Below are 21,866 nucleotides of genomic sequence, written 5' to 3'. Positions count from 1 at the left end.
AATAGCCTCAGCAGTGATGTTAATAACACTTTTAATATCAGTACAGCTGCTTTAGCAAAGCCTGATTAGTCTACTGTGGTTGTGAAGAAAGAGTTAATATCTATGTTATGATGTGGAACATGCAAAATCATCATCAGCAAATTGCATTAAAAGGTTATTGTTCTGACAAAAATTAGCTGGTCTAAATTGGTGTAACTCCATTTATGTCAATGAAGATTTACATCAGCTGTGTATCTGGCCCCATATAGTAAGTGAATCATTTTCTCTGTCATTATAACTTCTAGATCATTAACATGGACAGATTTTTTTAATTAATTTATTCTTTAATACTTAGAGCTTAGGAAAGTGGCTGGAACAATGTGGAAGTATAACTGTTCTGTTTATCACATTCCCCAACGCTTTTCAGCCTACATGAGAGAGAGAGAGACTGCATAGAGAGTCAGAAGGTAACATTCTGCATAAGAACTGAAGATACGTCTGAAATGTACCTATCATTCCATGGGACATCACTTGTTTTAGTTCCAAAATTTGGTCTCCCCCTCTCTTTTATTCCCAAAAGTTATTTACATCAGAATGAATCATTAAATTGTGTTTTATAGAAGGAATAATTTGCACTAATGGGATGACTCCTACAGCACTTTAAAGTTTCTCACATGAATGATTTTTGGTCTCCTTCATTTGTAACTCTGTCAAATATTGCTTCCCACATTTGGGCCAGTTGAGGGGTATTTTTGAACTATAAAATAGAAGCTGCCTCATAGTTGTCCCTGTAGCAGGCAAGGAAACTCTCATTTATAGGTGGCCACAAAATGACATCTTTCAATTACTGCAAAAAGCTACATAGACCATATACTGTCAATTTTACATTTCACTCATCCTAAGCAGAAAATTGAGACTGATTAGAAACAGAAGTGAAACTAGCCAGTTTCACACTGATATTCTTATATGATATAATAATCATGTTCATTTTGAGTTTCCAACACTACATTAAAATGTTTAATTTATCCGAAAAAAGTTTTCTTTCACCAAAAATTTCCCCAACCTTCTTTTTCTAAAACAAAGTCTAAAACTTAAGGCCTTAAAATACTTTCAGGTGTATAACAAGATGTTCTTCACTGATTCAGATGAAGCTTTTCAATCTTGTGAGCAGAGAACTGTTTTGGAGGTTTCATTCTTAAAGCAAAAGAAGTGACTCTGCAGTGAATAAGGGATGGAGAGTTAGGGCAGTCTCCTTCCCCAAGTGCTATTTCAGAAGCATACACAGTATACAAAAGGAGGTGAGCCAGTATAAACTGATTTTTACTTTGGATAACAGGAATACTGTGTGAAAGATACCGTGAAATTTTCAAATGACTACGAAATTTACAAAATTTGATGAATCAGGGGGGAAAAACCCACACATCCCAGCAAACAAACTACTGAGAAATGTCATATAATTCCAGCCTACTTTCACACACACTACAAAGTCCAAGGGTTTCCTTGGTGAGCTCACACAAACATTTCTCCATGAGACTCATAATAAATTTAAAAAACGCTCTTAAAAAAACCTGAGCTTTATAGCTGTCCACCAGAAGCTTTACAAAAACGCCTGCCACCAAGATAATGTCAAACAAAACCTCAACCTGTACAAGAGCCCACAGTGCTTGAGTAATACAAAGGTAAAGTTCAGAACCAGGTCACTGCATCAGGGTATCATTCTGAAGATGTTCTGTTGTGTGTCATCAGCTTCGGAGAATCTGAGAGAGGGAAGGAGGGGAAAAGCTGAGGGGGCACTTTTAAGTGCCATTTTTCCTGAGCATTAGAGAGGCAGCAAAGGGCAAAGAGAAAAAGAAGAGTATGTAGACGGAGGCCCAAAGAGTTCTTTAAAATACTCCCCCCCATGTAATAAAGAGGAAAAGTGTGGATATACTAGATAGAACCCCCCAAAGAGTAGTTTTTCAATGCTTTTTAGTCTTCAGCTAGCAAGAGGGAAAGGATCAGAGAGAACCTCAAAGAAGAAGGAGGTCAGCATGTGAATTGAGCACCAAATGAGCACTTTTAAGTAGGCATGGCTGGGGACTAAAGTACCTAACTCCGCTTGGTATGCCTGCAGGTATCCCGCAAGTACTCCACTACTTCCTTAGATGTCTGTTCAACTCATAAGGAAGCAACCTTTTTTTAAAAAAAATTACAGTGCTTTTGGAAATCCTTCCCCTAGAAAGACGTGCTTTATATAATTATATCAATCACCTGGACTGCAACATCTCCTGTAATTACTGCTTTCTGGAGCTGTATAGCCAGGTGGAAATGCCTACCAGTTTAGCTGTCAGTCAGATAGTTAATATAGTCATGGGCCTCCAGACATCCCTAGCGGAGAGATTCCTGAGATTTGCTGAACCAGTTTTGGCTTTCAGATACTTTTCTTTTATCTTACACCTTAAAACATATTCAAAGACGAAAACAACGATGTCAATAGGAAAATGTTGGACTGAGCCCCTGAAAGAATATTTATGGGGCTAATTATTGGCTGTTTTCATGGTCACCCTCCCTTGTGTCTCACACAGAATATTCCTGACAGTAGCAGAATAAATGACATGGAATGGGACAGGTGAGGCTGCATACACAGACTATCAGTGCCTCTATGGTCAATTTGTTTAGCTTACCCAAAAGAACATCGAGAGGTGACTTATCATGGTGTATACCTTCATACGAAGAAAACACCAGGGCTCTTTAATTCAGCAGAGAAAGATGTAACAAGAACCAATGGGTGGAGATACAGTCAAAAAAATTCAGATTAAATATAAGGCCAAAAAAAAAATCACTAGTGAGAGTGAATAACCATTGGAACAAACTACCAAGTGGTGGATTCTCCATTTCTTGAGGTTTTCAGATCAAGACTGGATACCTTTTTGGAAGAGATGCTTTAATCAGGCAAGTTACTGGACTCAGTACAGGTGTAACTGGGTGAAATACTATGTCCCACGTTATACAGAAGATCAGACTAAATTACCTAAAGGTCCCTTCTGGCATTAAAATGGATGAATTTCTTCATCTAATTATCTGTAGGTTTGTTGGGAAACCAGAATTGGGCATAGAATTGGACAGATAAATTGTGATTCAGGGTCCCCCTGTTGGCTGCAGCTTTTCAGGCATGAACAAACCGAGCCAGGATTTGGCCCTAAGCATTTTCCCTTGGAGATTTAAGACTCAGCTCTCCTATCCATAACCAGTCAGGGAAAGGAGACAAAACCAACGTACCAGTATTTTTTTCTTACAGAATGTATCGTCCTCTACTGTATCAAAACACCAGGTAGAGAGAGCAAAATTAGCCTCAAACCAATTTACCATGCCACAGCTTCTCTCTGTTCTCCTTGGTCTTTTGTCTAAGAAAATCACTTTATTCCATCCATCCATTCCATCAAATAGCCACTGTGGTGGTGGTGTAACAAAAGCTAGTGGAGCAGAGGGCAAAACTACTCTGGTGGGGATTAACCCAGAGTTGGAAGGGTAGCTGTAATAGAAGACATCAACAAGTTTGGGAAACAGGAAGCAGCAATGGGAGCTAATGTAGTTTGAGGAGGAGGAAGAGAGAAAAGCAGCAAGCAAGTACTATCTGGAAGCATAGAAATTAGCTACCCAGACATCCCATCCATATATATACATAGATCATACCACCATAGTATCTGAACCCTTCAGGTATTGGCAGGTGTGTACAGGACTATGGAACCATGTATTATGTAAAAATTTAAAAAAAAATGAATTGAGACTATATTTCCATTTTAGGACTCTTCTGGTCAGATGAGTTTTACCTTCAGTTCAACTCATTTCCAGAATCCAATGGTAGAATTATAGCCTGACAATTCATAGTGATCTCCTATTTATTCTACAGGGTATATTATTTTTATAGTATACCCTGCTGTCAGGGTATACTATACTATACTATACTATACTATACTATACATATATATATATATATATATATATATATATATGTATATATATATATATATGTATAGTATAGTATAGTATAGTATAGTATAGTATAGTATAGTATACCCTGACAGCAGCAACTGCACTGTGTAGTCTATATTTTCTGTTTGCAGGGTACCTTGGACTTTGGACATCTTCTATAATTCATGACCAGAAATCCTAGATGACAAGTAATCTTCTTCTGTATTCATATTAAAAACAATTACATTCCTGATTGTATTCATTTGTTACTGGTTACTTTTAATTGTCTGGGAAATTGAGAGCATAAATCAGGAATTTTAGTGATTATAACATTTTGAAGTGTGTTCCCATGTGTTTATTGTACACTTCTCCCCAGCTTCTTCTGTAAGATCATAGTAGAGGATATTGAGAAGTATCTACTTCAATAAGTCCAACTTCCTGGAAGTTCAGCATATAGAACTCCAAGAGAGGATGGAGCAGATGTTAAAGCAATTCATAGATTCTAAGGCCAGAAGGAACCACTGTGATCATCTAGTCTGACCTCCAATATTGCACTTGGTGTTATCCAAGGCCTCAAGTCCAGCAATAAGTTGAGCCAGGAGTCCATCATGAAGCTGAGGAATCAAAAGAAAGAAAGTACAACAGCAATTGGTTCCAATCTCAATAGTCTCATCAGCCAGTGCTCAGTTGATCCAAAAGTCCACTGAAGGCAAAAGGAGTGGTTCCATTGTTTCCAATGGGATTTGGATCAGGTCCTTAGAAAATACATGATGTTCCTGAAACTTTACACTTAAAAACACACCTTTAGAAAGGGTTACAAGGGTTTTTCTGCTTCCCAGCAGATGTTCACAACGGTCCTCTGTCAGATCCATCCATCTATCTACCTCCTCATTCTCTCTGCATACATGCCTGTTTGCCTGATTATTGCTACCTTTTCAATTTTGGCTTTGGTATTTCTGAACTGGGGTGGTGGGGGGAGAGGAAGGGAGCGAGTACAAAAAACTTCCTAACTGTCAGTGTAGTTAAGCAATTAAACAAATTGCCTAGGGAGGTTGTGGCATCTCCTTTGTTGGATGTTTTTAAGAGCGGGTCAGACAAACACCTGTCAGGAATGGTCTAGTTCAGTGGTCCCCAACCTTTTTCGTCTGGCGGGCGCCAGACAAAGAACCGTGGCAGCGGTCAAGCATCCGCCGAAATGCCACCAAACTTCGGCGGCGCCGCCTCTGGATGACGTCGCTTGTGGGCGGCAAGTGGTGTCATCCAGAGGTGTAGCCGCTGAAATACCGCCGAATTTCTGCGGCATTTGGGCGGATGCTTGGCCAGGGCATGGGTGCACTTAGATGCCCCCGCCGGCACCATGGCACCACGTTGGGGACCCCTGGTCTAGTTATTATGTAGTCCTGCCTTGAGTGCAGGAAACAGGACCTATTGATGTTCCTTCCAGTCCTACACTTCTGCGATTCTATGTGAGCTCCCCCTGCAGGCAGTGTTTGAAAATGAGGTTTCCATACAGTACTAATGCTTGAGACAGGTTGCCAGCAGATCAACAAAACAGTGAAAATGACTATGTCATTTCTATGTAGTACCCCATGAATGGAGTGGTCTTGAACCTGCATCTCTTGCACGTAAAGACATGTGATGAAGACAATTTTTCACAAACTGTTTGCTGATGATTGTGCTTTATTGATCCATAAGATCAGGGGCTTTCAGTTGTTTACTGACTGCTTTGCATGTGCAGCAAATCATTTTGGCTTAATGATCAGTCTAAGGAAGACTGAAGTCGTGATCCAGCCTTGGGAAATACTGCAGCTACTCCAGGTATGTCGATTGATGATGCATCACTCAAGATCATTGACAAATTTTGCTACCTAGGCAATGTCATTTCATGAGATGCAATGACTGACAACGACATTACAAAGTGCATTGGTGCATTACAAAGGCAAACGATCCCTTTGGAAAACTTTAGTATCATCTCTGGAACAAACACAGTGTTAGACTGCAAACAAAAGCTGATGTTTGGCATGCCATTACCGTCACAATACTCTTGTATGGCTGAAATACATGGACTAGTTATCAAAGCCACATAAAACATATGATGTCTATGGTGGATAGTGGGAATTAAATGGCAAGATTTTATTCCAAACACTGACGTCCTTGGGTGCTGCAGCATCACATGTAATGATGTTTTTATAGTGAGAGCACGGTTGAGGCGATGTGGCCATGTGGTCTGACAGTAAAATACTGAAAACCATCTTTTGCGGAGAACTGCAGACTGGAACTCATTTTAGAGGCAGACCAAGAAAATGTTATGAAGACACTCTTCACTGCAACCTCCAATCTTGCAGTGTTAACCTCAACACCTGGGTGCTCTTAGCCCAAGACAAGATCCAAGGGCGGTACCTCTGTCACTGAAAGATTCCAAGAGTTTGCATATACAGAGTTGTTTGAGGCTTGAAGCAGTGCACATTCATCTAAAATTGTCTTCATCTATGGATGGGATGCTAGCCTGAAATTGGTCTTTGATCTCCTCAAATTTGATGGGAAACTCCTTTAGTAAAATGTAGAAAAACAGAGTAGTTTTCCCTCTTAATCTCTTTGTTTTCTTAGAGCTTTAGGAGGCTATATTTGTAGCAAGAGTAGGAACCAAATTTTCAGGTGGACGTTTAATTTCCATGGTGATAGTATCTCTTTAAAGGGCTTCTCTGTTTGACAAGTAGTATTTTACCAATTCTTTGGGCAGCCGCTTAACCAGTTTTCAATATAGTTTGAGTATTCATAGCATTTATAAAATACCATAGTATTGGTATTACTGCTGCTAAATGATTGCCATCAATGGAGACTGAAACAGATATTTAATTGTGCATTTTTTCATGTCTCTCTGTAACTGTAGTTTCCTTTACCATGAGGATATCTATAAACTACCAAATGAGACATTCTTATATTATCCCAATATAGCTGTAGACTTTCACATCAAATCTGAAATTGACAAACACCGTTTAAAAGAAACAATTTTGAAAGGTCAGTTATCCATTGTGTTATCTTTGAAGAAAAATATATTCTGCTTTATCAGTGTATTGATTATCAGAAATCACAAACTACTCTATAACTTTCAGCCATTGCCTTTCATAGAATAAAGCTAATTTGATAGCTTTCCTTGAAGGAAAACCCAAAGGAATGAATCTCTTCAATGTTTGAGACAAAGACATTCTACCAACATTAAACTAGGATACACAAGCATCAAGCATTCTGAGCATTAGTTAGCAATTACAGTTGCTTATCATCAAAAAGAGTGCTAAAAAAGAAAGCAAACTTTATGGAAAGAAAGGAAGAGAGTGGGTGCATATGCAGTGAACACACTAATTGTTATTTCATGAGGATCAAAACCAATAGTAACTTGGGACATCTCCACAAATGCTCATAACATTTGAGAAGGAAATCTTTAAGATGGGAGTGAAAAATATTTGACAGGAGGTCTGGTACAATATAGTACAATCATTCTGCTGCTAAAATCTGCATAACATTATGGCCTCAACTCAGCCTTTAAATTTGCACTCAACATTCTGTCCCCTGGGCTTGAGGAGTAGGGATAATGACACCTCATTTTTGTGCACCCAGACTCTCAGCCATGCATACACAAATCAAAGAGGTTGCTTGTGCAAATCTGAATTTGGGGTGTGCAAAGCTTCCCAAAATGACAAAGTCAATAATTTACCCATTTTTTTGAGAGTGTAGCAATAAGAGCCCAGACTTCAGAGAGGTGACATGCTTTCTGTCAGGTGCTGACTCAATGAATGTAGAAGGCATTCAACAACTTGCAAGATGGAACCCTACATATGCAGATCTCACACTGGTTCAAATCAGGAGCAACTCCACTGAATTCAGTGAAGATATATTAGTATAATTGTGGTATAGCTGAAATCAGAATTAGGCCTAACATATTTACCTTGGATTGTAGTAGAGATATAAAATGTAAATCAATGATTCACCCTAGGGATTATTTTAACAGAACCATGTGAAATTCTGTCTTTAGATAATTAGTCTTGAAGGCCTCTGTGGAATGTTGTCATTATTCATTTTACACAGGCAAAGCCAACATTTTTAGAAATTTACTTCTATTTATACTACAACAAAGAGAGATTGTCTGCATTGGATCCATCTATAACAATTCTGCATTTCAATCAGAAATGAACTTATAAACAGGAAAATATAATCTGCATTTGAGGGACAAATTATCCTACAAGTTTTGCTCTTGTAAATATGGAGTTACTCTGCTGATGTAAATAAAATTACTCCTATTTACACTGGTGTAATTAAGACCAGAACCTGACCCTTAGTTACCAGTGTAAAAAGACAGATTCTCCACTTATTTGCATCATCATAAATCAGGAGTAACTCCACTGAAGCCAACACAGTAACACTGGTTTAAGACTAGTGTAAGAAGAAAATCAGGGACACCTCCGTCTAGCAAGTTTTTGAAGTACTGCAATGGGACAAACTTCTTATGGTATGGTAGTAAACACATTTATTTAGTGATCTCTTCCACAATGATCTCTTCCATTAGAAGTACAGTTGCAAAATCAGTTTAGAAACTGTATCCTTGTAGCTGCATTTGCTGTACAAACAGCCACATAGAAAACTATTTTGATTTTATAACTTCTTTTTTACTAGGCAGAACATAAGAGCCAGAGATTCAATGGTGGGTCTCTAAAGTACGTGTAGATGAAAGTAAGTGCATTGTGAGACTGTGAGGAGTTACTCTGAAAGATCATCAAAGAGAAAACATTTTATTAAAGGCAGCATTATCATTGAGGGAATTCATGAAATGCCACTTATGCACTATAAGAAAGCAAACTGGGCAGCATAAAGAATACACACACCTGCATATACATATCTTGGAGACTAGGTTAAAGCACAACCCAAGTGACAAGCAATATTGCAAAGTGAAGTCAAAGAGAATACAGTGACATATCACATGCACACTGCACAAATCTAATGCTGATCAATTCATGAGGCAGGACTGGTGATACAAAACTAGATTTCCCCCTAGCAGAGGGAAAAGATGCTGGTGTGGTGGCAGAGGGTGGGGTCAGTTACAAATAAAGGACCCAGAGGTGGCTCCAGGCACTGGTGCAGCAAACGCGTGCCTGGGCTGGCAAGCCGCGGGGGGTGGCGTGCCGGTCGTCGTGAGGGCGGCAGCCAGGGAGCCTTTGGCGGCATTTCTGCGGGAGGTCCGCTGGTCCCGTGGCTTTGGTGGTAATTCGGCGGCGGGTATGCCAAAAGCATGGGACCGGTAGATCACCTGCAGAACTGCCGCTGAATCTGTGTGACCGGTGGACCTCCCGCAGAAACGCCACCGAAGGCTGCCTGACTGCCGTGCTTGGGGCGGCAAAAAACATAGAGCCACCCCTGAAAGGACCCATTGGGAAATTCAGACTACTCTGTCAGTGTACTAGCTCTTGTCTTAAACTGATGACCCAATTATGCAGGTCTTACTCAGACAAAACTCCACATGGAACTCAAGTGGGTATTTGGAGTCACTCACTCCAGAAGACTTGGTTTACGTCTGACTAGTATGGCTGTCTATATCGAGGTGGCACTGTCATGGCTTGGATTCCAGAATAGACAGCTGGTGCTGTGTTATGTGCTGGGAAGTACATTGGAGGGGAATTCAGGAATGAGAAATAAACGGAGGATGAAATTCTGACTTCAAATCTGGAGACACTCCATCGAAAGAATTAGTCCAGATTTACACACATGTAACTGAGAGCAGGATTTGGCCTTAATTCTGCACAAACTGGGAGGGGAGGAAAGGAAGTAAAAAGAGAAACAGAAGGCAAATAGTGTTTGCGTACACATAAATCAAGTAATTATGAAAAGACAAAGCTGCAAATATATAGACTGAAATGCTTCCCCTCAATCATAACCATCACAACTTTTAAGAATATGTAACCATATGCCCTAAGCCTAACCTAACACACTCGTATAACCCACGCGTCATAACACAGAGGGCAACTGTGCTGCATGTGAAATGGATGTTGTGACAAGTCACTGTCGATTTATACTGCACCACTCACAGAGAAAGGGATTGCCATATTGCCCAAGCACCGCAAGGCTCTGACATGTTGTACCATGCTAAACAGCATACCCAGATGTGGGAGTAAAGTAATAAATAATCATGTTGGTTTTTGTTTCCCCCTCCAGACAAAAGAGTAGTTTGCATTTACTTAATTATGAGCGGCAAGCAAACTATATAGTATCATGTATGTGATTACTTTCCAGTATTAAGTCCTAAATAGTCAGAGATCTAGTTCTAATTAATAATGTCTTTTCCTGTTCTTTTTCCAAAACAGTGAACATTGCCCATCAATTCTTGGTCAGTAACATATGCCTCTGTGCATTCATATTTTGTGCAGGGAAAAGAACCTTTCTTTCTTGGATTATACTTTTGATCGCCTATCACATAACGTTTTGCATCTTACAGACAATGGAAGTGTGAATGGAAAGGACTTGAATGACTTCATTCAGGCACAAAAGTAGCATATTCCTCCTCATATGTTGACACTGTGCAACGCTGCTCTTTGTTATTAAAGTTTTTAACAAATTCTTACATCTCCAAACCAGCTTTGGGGTTTAGTTAGAAAGTGTGAAAGGACACAGTCCTATTGTGTTGCATCTCTATAAGCCCTTTGTTACTAGTCAACAAAGTCTTTAAATGCCCTGCCGAATGGGAATTGTGCCAAACAGCAAACCAGCTACTTGGCCTTATTAAGGGCACCTCCTACTGGTCCTTTCATAGAGTGAATTATGCTTTCTTCGCTATCAGTCCCCTGCTAGGTTTCTGAACAGAGAAAATAGCTCCTAAGAAGAGTAGTGGAAACTCAGAGATTAATGAGCAGAGGCCAAAGCCACTTAACAACTTAAAGACGCAGGATTTCTTTTCTTTTCTTTTGTCAGTTGAATCCAGAGATTGTGAAAAGGGGGCTCAAAACAACAATCTCAGGAAGGATCTGGAGGCTAACCATAGGGAAAACTTTGCACAATTCTAGCTTGCAAAGGACAGATCAGGGAACTTGGTACAACCCAGAGATGCATGCCTTCAAAACGCAATGCAATAAATACACATTATACATAGAGAGTGAAATGCACAACCAAAATGTACAGCTAGGAAACAACCTGCTCCTGTAATGAGTTTTCTTCATAATATCAGACATCATCCCCCCGGCCCCCATCATTAAGGCAGTGTGTATCCTCACTCCCTTCCTCTCTCGCACGCACACACGACCCCAACTCGCCATATGCCCGCAAAGAAGTCTGCAAGTCAATCATCGATCCAGAAGGAGGATCACTGACATGTCTCCCATCTACTAGCCTTTAAGGTGGAAATTCAAGAGAGACGCCTATTATCCTGCTCTGATTGCCCAAATCCCACTTTCCATGCAAGCAATTGCAGAGGACATTGCTGAGGGACACAGACACACACAATGAACCTTCTTGTATTTAACAGAAGCATCTTCCCAATTCACTTACTAGCTCTCCAAAACAAGCCAAACATAACATATATATATATATACACAAATATATATATATATATATATTTAAAGGAAGCATCATCTATATGAACAATTTAAGGCATTTTTATTTGCATACAGCTGATATTCTGAATGATACTAGCGTAGGGTAAAGATCTTTTTGCAAAGGCTTTCATATGCAGCACTTTCCCCATCACAAAAAAAGCTGCTTTAGTGGCGTGTGTGTGTGTGTCTGTGTGTGTGTGTGTGTGTGTGGAGGGGGGGTGTTATCGGTTTCTATTGTTCAGCAGCAGCTGGTGTGGAAGCAATTTGTGTGTGTTTATTTTATTTATTTTTGCTTTTCATGCCTCTCTCTTTCTAAGATTGCTCCTAATGAAACACAGCTCATTTTCTTCTGGAGAAAAAACGATCACTGGAGAATAATATTTTCCCACATACATTCTCCACACACACATACACAGAGACACACACACACAGTCACCTACAAATTGAAGCTGCACTTTCTTAGTTCCTAACACTTCTCGGTAATACTCCAATTCCTGATTTATATATTTTTAAATCTCTAATTCCCAGCTTTTCTCTGCCTCCAACACGGACAGCTCCTGAGCATCACAGTATCAATACCCCCTCTTTCCTTCTCTATCCTAATTCAATACACACACCAGTTTTGCCATTTTTAATCAGAAAATGTGCCTGCCAAGTGCAAAGAGAGAGAGGCAGCCCCAAAGAATATCAATCAAATGGAGTTTGGAGACGCTCTGCAAATAACTACATTTTCCATCTTGCAAACTAATATTTTGCTTTTCATCATTTACCCTTCCCCTGCCATCTGAAAAATATAAATAAATCTATAGATCCCATCTCAGCCTGAAGATCCAAAAAAAAAAAAAAAAGCCACAGGCAAATAAATCCAATTGCAACAGTGGTCAGGTGCAAAAGAAAATACAAACCAGTGTATACACACACACACGCGCGCTATCACCACCTCCTCCCACATTTCTCCTTTATTTTTATGGGTTTCTTTCCTTTCAGTTGGTTTTCCTTTTTCAAAGGCTGCTCAGGGTGCTTCTAAACCAGATTTCGTCTCACTCCTTTCCAAATCTCTGTCAACTACCTGCAAAAGCCTACGCCGATCCACAACAACAACAAAATCAAAAAAGGGGGGGAAGTCTGATAACATATAAGAGACAGGCACATTCCTTAGGGTTTTGCAAAAGTCACCCTTCTCCATGGAGTGCGAAAGACAAATAAGGCAGCGATCACTTACCGGTGACTTGAAGATTCAGGCTGATCAGAGAAAATCCGAAGAGTAGAAAAGCCAGCTTTGGTACCCAAACACATCCAAGACTATTCTCCATATTTCAACACGCACCTACAGAGATTTGGGTCCTGAGCACCAGCAACAATCACACACACAGCCCCTTCTGCCTCCTCCTCTTCTGTTTTTTTTTTCTCCAGTCCCCACTGACAAGGCTCAGCAAAGGGGGAGTTGGGGGATGTGGAGGGAAAAAAGTTATATTCAGTTCAAGAGCCGCCAAGCCTCCGGATGATGTTAGGAAACTAACTCAAGGAAAAGGGGGAAAGGTGGGGAACGGTGCTCCCACTGCTGGAAAACCATACATGGAAAAATACTGCAAAAAAGCGAACCAGGGTGCATCAAAAGATTGGAGGTTGCTCCATTTCCACAGCTGGACAAAGTACAAAATATACATGTATTTATAAAAAATAAAAAAAAATCAGAAGATACAAAAGGGAAAGCTTGTGGGTTTTTTCCTTCTTGGCAGATGTTGGTGTGGGGGAAAAAGAAGGGGAAAGAAAAGGAGGAGGTAAAGCTCTCACTTGTTACTGGAGCTGTCCACCAGCAGTATGTGAGATGGGAGTTAGAGCTGTAACATCCATTGATCCGAAGAAGTGGAGGGCTGGAAGGGAAAACGTGGAAAGTGGAGAGAAACCAACCGGATCACGGAAAAGATTCCACTGGAAAAAAAAACAAAAAAACCTGAGCCCTGCTGCTTCCAGCAGCTGCATTCACTGAGTCTACATATGAATGAGCTGGGACGCCCTCTGTAGGTAAAGCGTGGGAAGTAACTTTTCCTCAATGGAGCTATTTAATACTGTGCATGTCCCTGCTTATGTAGCTAGCTCACCTCCTGTCAGTGTAAAGCTCCCTGGTTTTGGTTTGCATGGGGGTTGATTGGTTTGTTTCATCTGCTCCTAGGAGTCTGGTCTGCAGAGACAGGAGTTTAAACCATTAACAAAAGCATGCTGTTATTAAAGCTGATCAGCCTTGATTTGTCCATCTCATAGTACTGCCAACTCCAAGCATTCAAAAATCAGGAGTTATACCCCAAATAATTACAGTATAAACTTGTCTTTAAAAATGATAGGATTTTTTTAAAAATTTGAGTTATTTTCATTTATCTTCTGAAGTTTGAAATTTTAGGGTCCACGTTGCCTTAGCTACTGTGAGGACAAGAAACTTACTTTTTAAAATGAAAGCTGAGATTTCCACAAAACAACATGACTCTGGGAGCTGGATTTTAAGATAAACACCAAATATCATGAGACATGATAAAATCACAAGAGATGGCAACACGGATTTTATCCTCACCATATTCTTTTATTTTGCAATATTCACCCTGGCATATAGGATGGGTCAAATAACTAATTTGTTCACTCTAGTTCCCAGCATCTCTAGGTTGCAGTACTTAGTCATCATTTTCTGCTAGTATTGCTCACCGTTCTGTCCTTTCCCATGGTAAGGAAAAGGGGGGTTGTAATAATTGAGCCTAGAAACTTACCCTAATTGTAAGCTCAATTGTAAAAAAGTGAATAAAAGTTTATACAATGCTCCAATCACATGTAATAATAAATGTTGATGGGAAAAGGTGCAAAAAGAAAACAAAAAGACTAGGGATAGGTCTATACTAGCGCTTAAGTCGATCTAACTTATGTTGCTCAGAGATGTGACACAAGTTTCCCCCAAGCAACGCAAGTTTTGCACTGTCCACACTAGCGCTATGTCGGCAGCAGATGCTCTCCCACCGACATTGCTTCCGCTTCTTGCCAAGGTGGAGTAACTATGCCACCAGGAGAGCGCTCTGCCGTTGGCATAGCACGTCTTCACCAGACGCGCTACAGCAGCACATTTGCATTGGTGCATCTGTGCCGATGTCGCACTGTAGTGCAGACATGCCCTAAATTAGTCAAAACAAAAAGGCCCACTAATAAAATTCAAGAACTGTGCTAAAACCACACTTGGTAACCAAAAGAAATGTGGGGCCAAAATTTGTGTCTCAGGAATTAGGCCTAATTGGAGGATTGACTAATAAGATGGGCTACTGTGCCCCATCACTCCCTTTTGGGGTCCTTAAAAAGAAATTTTGGGATGGAAAACTGGCTACTGCGACACTGGCTGACTGAAAGAAGGGGAATCATGGCTGCCCCCTACCACCAACAACTATCTCCCTGGGATCCAGCATGACACTCCTGTACCTTCAACATCCTGATCATGAGAGATGTTCTGACTAGACCAGGCCAGAGAGAGGGACCCAGATGACACCACCACTGGGCTCTGGCTAAATGACGAATATCCTCTGGAACGTGAGACTGTGTCACCGCCCCTGTCATCCCCTCTCCCATGCATCCTTTCCCTTCTCCACTTAATTTCTTCTTTTTCCTATCCCTCTCCTTATAGGGTATGTCTACACTACAAGACTATTTCGAATCAACTTAAGTCGAATTTGTGGAATCGACGTTATGAAGTCGAATTTGTGTATCCACACTAAATACACTAATTCGACTGTGTGAGTCCACAGTAACGGGGCCAGCATCGACTTTGGAAGCGGTGCACTGTGGGAAGCTATCCCACAGTTCCCGCACTCCCCGCTGCCCATTGGAATTCTGGGATTTCCCCCCAATGCATGCTGGGGGAAAACATGTGTCGAGGGTGGTTTTGGGTAACTGTCATCATTGAACCGTCAATCACGCCCTCCCTCCCTCCCTCCCCGAAAGCACCTGCGGGCAATCTGTTCGTGCACTTTTCTGCTCAGTGACAGCGCGGGCACCACAGCATTGCGAGCACGGAGCCCGCTGCAGTTATGGCCGTTGTCAACTCCTCGCACCTTATCGTCCACCTCTTCCACAGTCAGCTGCTGAGAAATAGGGCTACTTTTCAATGGTGCTGCGAGCACTGGTGGACCATGGGGGACGTTTTACCAACATCAACGTCGGGTGGCCAGGCAAAGTTCATGACGCGCGTGTTTTCAGGAACTCTGCTCTGTTTAGACGCCTGCAGGAAGGTAGTTTCTTCCCGGACCACAAAATAACTCTTGGGGACGTGCAGATGCCTACAGTGATCCTCGGGGACCCAGCCTACCCGCTAATGCCCTGGCTCGTGAAGCCCTATGCAGGTGCCTTGCACAGCGACAAGGAACTCTTCAAGTACCAGCGAGCAGCGAGCAGCATGACCTGTGACTGTTCAGTTTCTTTACAGAGAAGCTGAACCTGCCCCTGTTTCTTTACCAAGTTACTGTTGACTAGCATCTGCAGTTACATACCCCGTCCACCCCGCTTCCCCAACTTCCAACACACCTTTAAAAATAAAATACATGTTCCACTGTAACTTTACAAAGGTTTCTTTATTGATGGCTTTGCATTACATGGGTGAAACTGGGACGCAGACTGTGCTGGGTAGGGTGTGCGGTGATGTAAAGACCACCTCTAAACTCGAGGAATGACAGGCTCCTGCTCCCAGAGCGGTCTGCAGTGCCGGACTGGTTGTTTCAACGGAGCCTGCCATCCCTCCTTTTTGGGACTCTGTGTGCGGGGGCTATGTGGCCTTGTGGCGGGGGAGGACGGATACAGATTCCTCTGCTGCGTGGCTCTGTGGTCCAGGACAGGGACCGTTGCATGAGATCTGTAACCACCCTCCCCCGCTACAAAGTCACGTACCCCCCGACCCACACAGAACCATCAAACCACCTCCCATACCGACCAGGGTGCCTACTGACTGCACTGTGTGTGTGACCTGCTGCTGATCCTGCCCCCGTCTCTGTACCCTGCTAAAGGTGACTGTCCTATGCAATACCCTACCCCCTTCCCCACCCAACCACCCACCCCTTCAAACGCAGCGTTGTGTAAAAAAGCATGACGGAAACAGTAATTAACAGCAAAGTATTTTTAATAATTAACCAGACAGTCAGGGGATGAAACTGGGATTGGGGCTAGGGTGAGTCAGGAAGGGAAGGAATTCTCAAAAATTAGGGTATGAGAGCTTTTGGGTACTTGAGCACTCTGCTGGGGTGCAGTGACAGTTTTCACGGCCCCTGGCGCCACTCCTTCTGGTTACTTTGGGTGACGGGAGGTATGGGACTTTGTGGCGGGGGAGGGCGGTTGCAGATACACTGCAGGGGGGCTCTGTCCTCCTGGCTGCGGTCCTTTCAGCACCGGCGACAGTGAGATAATTGCAAGCGCAGAAAGCCTGTCATTTGTCATGGTTGAGCGCAGGATATTCTTGATCAGTTTCATTCTGCTGAAGCTCCTTTCACAGTCCCGGGACTTTTCTTTGCATTTGCATCAGAATTCTTCTGACCACACCAGTTCCTGTGTGGCTGGTCAGAGCATCCAAGCTCGGACTGCTGTCCAGAGCGTCAACAGAGTGGTGCAGTGTGGGATAGCTCCCGGAGCTACTAAGTTCGATTTGCATCCACACCTAGCCTAATTCGACATAGCCATGTCGAATTTAGCGCTACTCCCCTCGTCGGGGAGGAGTACAGAATTCGAACTAAAGAGCCCTCTATGTCGAATTAAATGGCTTCCTGGTGTGGACGGGTGCGCGGTTAATTCGAATTAACGCTGCTAAATTCAAATTAAAGTCCTAGTGTAGACCAGGCCATAGAAATCTGACTTAGCTGACCAAACTGTATATTTTGCAACACTGCTGTAAGCCTGTGAACACAGAGGCAAGTAAAAGCACTGGCCTAAACAACCCCATACAGGTACAAGTTTGCCAGGTCTTGGAGTGACTGATCAGACCATGTGCTGTGCCTGTATTTTTCCAGCAGCAAGGTTGCAAATCAGTATTAACATAAAAGAAGCTGCTTTTTCTCCCTTTACTTTTCTTTTCTACCCTCTTGTGTGTGTTTTCTTCTAGAAAATGAGATCGGACTTTAACAACAACAATTCCAGCCCATCTTGTCTCTTATCCCCCAAAGGGACAATTATTACTGTGTAAAAGACTGTCAAACAAGTTTTTTTTCCTTCTCTTTCTCAAGACTTTCTTGAACTCCCAGGAAAAGGAACAAGAGATAGTGTGAAAATAAAAACCTTACTGAATACTTTACCTTTCAAATGCTTTCACTGTCTTTCCTTCCTCTTCCGTATCTTTATTAAAAAGTTTAAAAGACTGCTAGTGGTGTGTTTGCCATGGGATTGAACAGGCTAAAGTCTCTTGCTTAAAACTTTTCCATGTTGGACAGTGACAGAGTCATGTCTACTTTTGACTCTTTGGGTCCATATATTCCACCTAAATGAATACAACAGAGCGGAGCAAATGAGCCGGCTATATGATGATATGCACTAATCAGTTGAGATGCTGGTATCCCTAATACTATTAGCAGCCTAGTTCAGCTGGCAGCACTCTCACTACTGGACTATAAGGGCTTGTGCTCGAGACCCCCATCAGAAGGTGATATGTCCATTACAAGAACTACGATAGACAATGTGCAGTAGCTCAAGGGAGGATGTTACATTGTGAGAGGCATTGTCCTTCAGATGAAACATTACCTACAGTCTGACATTCACACATCCCTTTCTGGTGGCTGTACATTTAAGGGATGGTGATCAGGACAGCACTTCCTGAGAAGAGTAGGGTGTAACTCTTGTGTCCTGCACAACATTTCCAACCTGGGAATCTTTACCAGAGCAAAATTCCCATGGAAGTCTAAAGTCTCATATGACGGGCAGGAACTTCAAATTCAACCTTAAACATCTCCTAGGCACAGCAATGCAAAACTTTGTCAGTGATGGCTTGACTGGGTTGACTTTTGCACAAGCTTTTTCATGGGAGGTATGGTTGGCATGGTTCAGACCCTAGAGTCATGGTTTCAGAACTTAGACCCTAGTTTGAACTATTTATTGGGAAGGTGAAAGGCAATACCAAACTGGTCTTTTTTTTAATCCAGCAATCCATTTCATGATTACCCAATCCAGGCCAGGACAAAGGTAGACCATGCGTGGTAATATTGTGTAGCCCATGCTGAAATTCTCAGTCTGCAATCTGGGGAGAGTAGGAGCCACAGGGTTTGTGGGTATCCAACAGCCTCAAAAAAGAATCCACTTACTGTTTGTTACACCTTTGCTCTGCCCTTTATCTGTCACAAGCAATATTACAATATTTAAGCTCTGTGCATTGGATATGGGTGGGAGTTTTGACCCAGAAGACTTCCCATATGACCAACTGATTAAAGTGTTGTTATGAATTCCAAACCAATATAAACTGTGGAATTCACCCAAAATTACATCTTCACTTCCTTATGTCCCATTCTACCCTTGACCCTCCCCAGTCACCTTCCACTTTCCATACTATCTATTCCACTGAAACCAAAGTCACTGATGACCTCCTACTAGCCAAGTCAAAGAGGTACGTCTTTCTTCTCTTTCTCCTTTCTCTGTCTGCTGCCTTTGACACTGTTGATCACTAAATTCCTTTTTTATTTTGTCTTTTTCTTGGCTTACATGACCCTATACTCTCTTGGTTCCCCTCCTACCTTACAGACTAGTCATTCAGTGTGTGATAACTTTTCTCTCTCCCTTTACCTGCTGGCATCCTTCAAAACTCCTTCCTTTTTCCCTCCCCTCTTCCCCCTCTTTCTTGGGGACTTCTCCCATTCCCACAACTTCAATTCAATCTTTCTGTGGATGATTCACAAGTCTACCCCTTTCCCCATCTTTCCAGCCTCATTTTCATATAATGATATAGCTTCCCAAATATCCCCTTGACTATTCCACCACCGTACAGAACAATTAGCAAAACTAAAAGCCAAACTGTGTTTGCACTTCTTCACAAAAAACTATTGGATTAGAACAGAGGACCCGAAACTGTGGAGTATGCCCCATCCCGGAGGGGTGGAAGTCATGCCACCCAGCTCCATTGCCAGCCCCGTGCCTGCCCACAGCTGTGGTCCCAGCCTCAGCCCTCTTATCCCTGTCCACATTCCCCTCACCCTCCCAGAGCCACAGCTCTGCTCCCAGTCCTGGCTCAGGAGGGCAAGGGGAATGTGATGTAAAAAGTTTGTGGACCACTGGATTAGAAGGATGGGACTATTCATAACACTGCCTTGGCCTTATGAAAACTAAATAAGGGACTTTGGGATACAAAATACACCAAGTTCACTTGTTTCTTTCAAAGAAACTGCAAGTGACAACAATGAGCCTGAGCTTCAGCTGGTATAAATCAGCATAGCTGCACTGGGGTCAATGGAGCTATAATAAATTACATCAGCTGAGGATTAGCCCCAGTACCTTCAGAGTAAGAAATCTCAGTTGCTATGGATTTAAAGGGGGCTCATGCAGACTAGATTAAACTTTATGGATGGATGCTAGGCCAGTTGGGAGGTACAATGAAGAAAGCTGCTCCAAAAATCCAAAAATTTGGGCTGTATTATTCAGAAGGGCTCAGCTCCTACAACTAGAGCCAGATTTTTGAGAAAGCTCAGCTCCCAGTTAGGCATCCAAACAAATGGTCAGATTTTCAAAAGAAATCAGCATTTGGGTTGCACGTTGGGTGCTGAGCACTTTTAAATATCTGGTCCCAATTCTGAGCGCTAAGAACTTGAAAATCTGGCCCTGAGGCCTTGCATAGGTGCCGCTGCTAGATGGGTTAGTATGGCTGATGCAAACAGAATTCTCTGCTGCTATATTGCTTATGTGCCTTGATTTGTCATCACGGGAAGGTAGCGTGAGGCTCGGGCGCCAGCAAAGCAATGGATGGTGTTAACAATAGTGGAGCCCTTTCAGCAAGAGTGATGTGAGCCTACCTCTATGATGGCCAGATCTCCACCATTCCACCATCTAAACCTCTCTGAACTTCAGGGAAGTTTGGGCTCAAACTTTGTAGCTTCGGCCAAACTATACAAAAGGCAGCAGATCACACTGACTGAAATGTTGTTCTGCTGTGAAACTCTGACTTTCTAATTTCATATCATCTTACATGAGAGTAATTCAAGATAACCAGTAAACCAGCATGCTCTGTCTGCAGTCATTCTTTGGTCTTAAGTAGAGTGTGTTATGGCTTAGGTCAGACTGTGGTCTCTACAGTGGTGAAAACATTATCAGGTGCGGAGAAACCCCAGCCATCCCTTGCTGCTTATTTGGCTGCCATCTGCTTGATTTGCCTGGAATGGAACACAAAGACCTGCTACATACATTTCAGCAGATTTTTAGCTGCAGGAAAAGCATGTGTTGGGGAGGGAGCTGAAGGCTGATTACCTAAGACAACTGTATTTGCATGAAACAGTTTATTTTAAATTACTTCTGAATGAACCTCTAGCGGCTGGGCTTAGTTTCGATAGAATGATGATGATCTAAATTATCTGAATGTTTGTGGACACCCTGAAACACCAGGGTCCCCAAGCCCCCTAACTCCCAACACACCCACCACCTTCAGCCACCAGTGGCTCCCTGATACCTGACAGGTGATCTTCTTCTTTACAGTAGAAACCAGACAGTCCACTGCCCTGCTCTGGAATCAGGTATCTTCAGGGAAGAGTTTGGACAGGAGGCCCGTGTTACCCTGTGAAGTAACCCAAGAGTATACATTTCCCTGTAAAGCTTGCTGAAACCAAACTGGAGGACCCTCACCTAAAGAGACGGGCAGGAGAATGTATAGATCTTTTTTTTTTATTTGACTTGATATGATTTGATGGCTATGAAAGGAACATGTGGCATTGGGTCCCTCACCAAAGTGATTCTTGTGGTGCTACTGTGTTTTCTTCTGTTAGAATCTAATAAGTTCAGCACCAAAGAAAGGCAGCCTTTGCCAGCTACAAGGGGCTTGTTTCTCCTCTCACATACTCTGGTTTTACATTGATGTAATACCAGTCAGTTCACTGGAGTTACTCCTGATTTACACTAGTGTGACTGAGAGAAAAATCAGGCCCAGAGAAATCAGTGTTTGCTTGTATGGTGGGGAAATCCCAGGCTGGTAATGGGTGGGAACAGGAGATTTGAAAATTTGATATAGACGAGTACAGTTTGGAATAATGTTAGGCCCTGATTCTTCCCAACGTTACATCAGTTCTGCACTGATGGAATGTAATTGACTTAAATGGAGCTACAATGATGTACAACTGTAGTAACACACCAGTGCAGTGGAGAATCTTGCTTCCTTAGTATTCACAGATATAA

This window comes from Mauremys reevesii, linkage group 6 (assembly GCF_016161935.1).
Source record: "Mauremys reevesii isolate NIE-2019 linkage group 6, ASM1616193v1, whole genome shotgun sequence".
NCBI classification, from domain to species: Eukaryota; Metazoa; Chordata; order Testudines; family Geoemydidae; genus Mauremys; species Mauremys reevesii.
Note: the sequence above shows the minus strand (reverse complement) of the source record.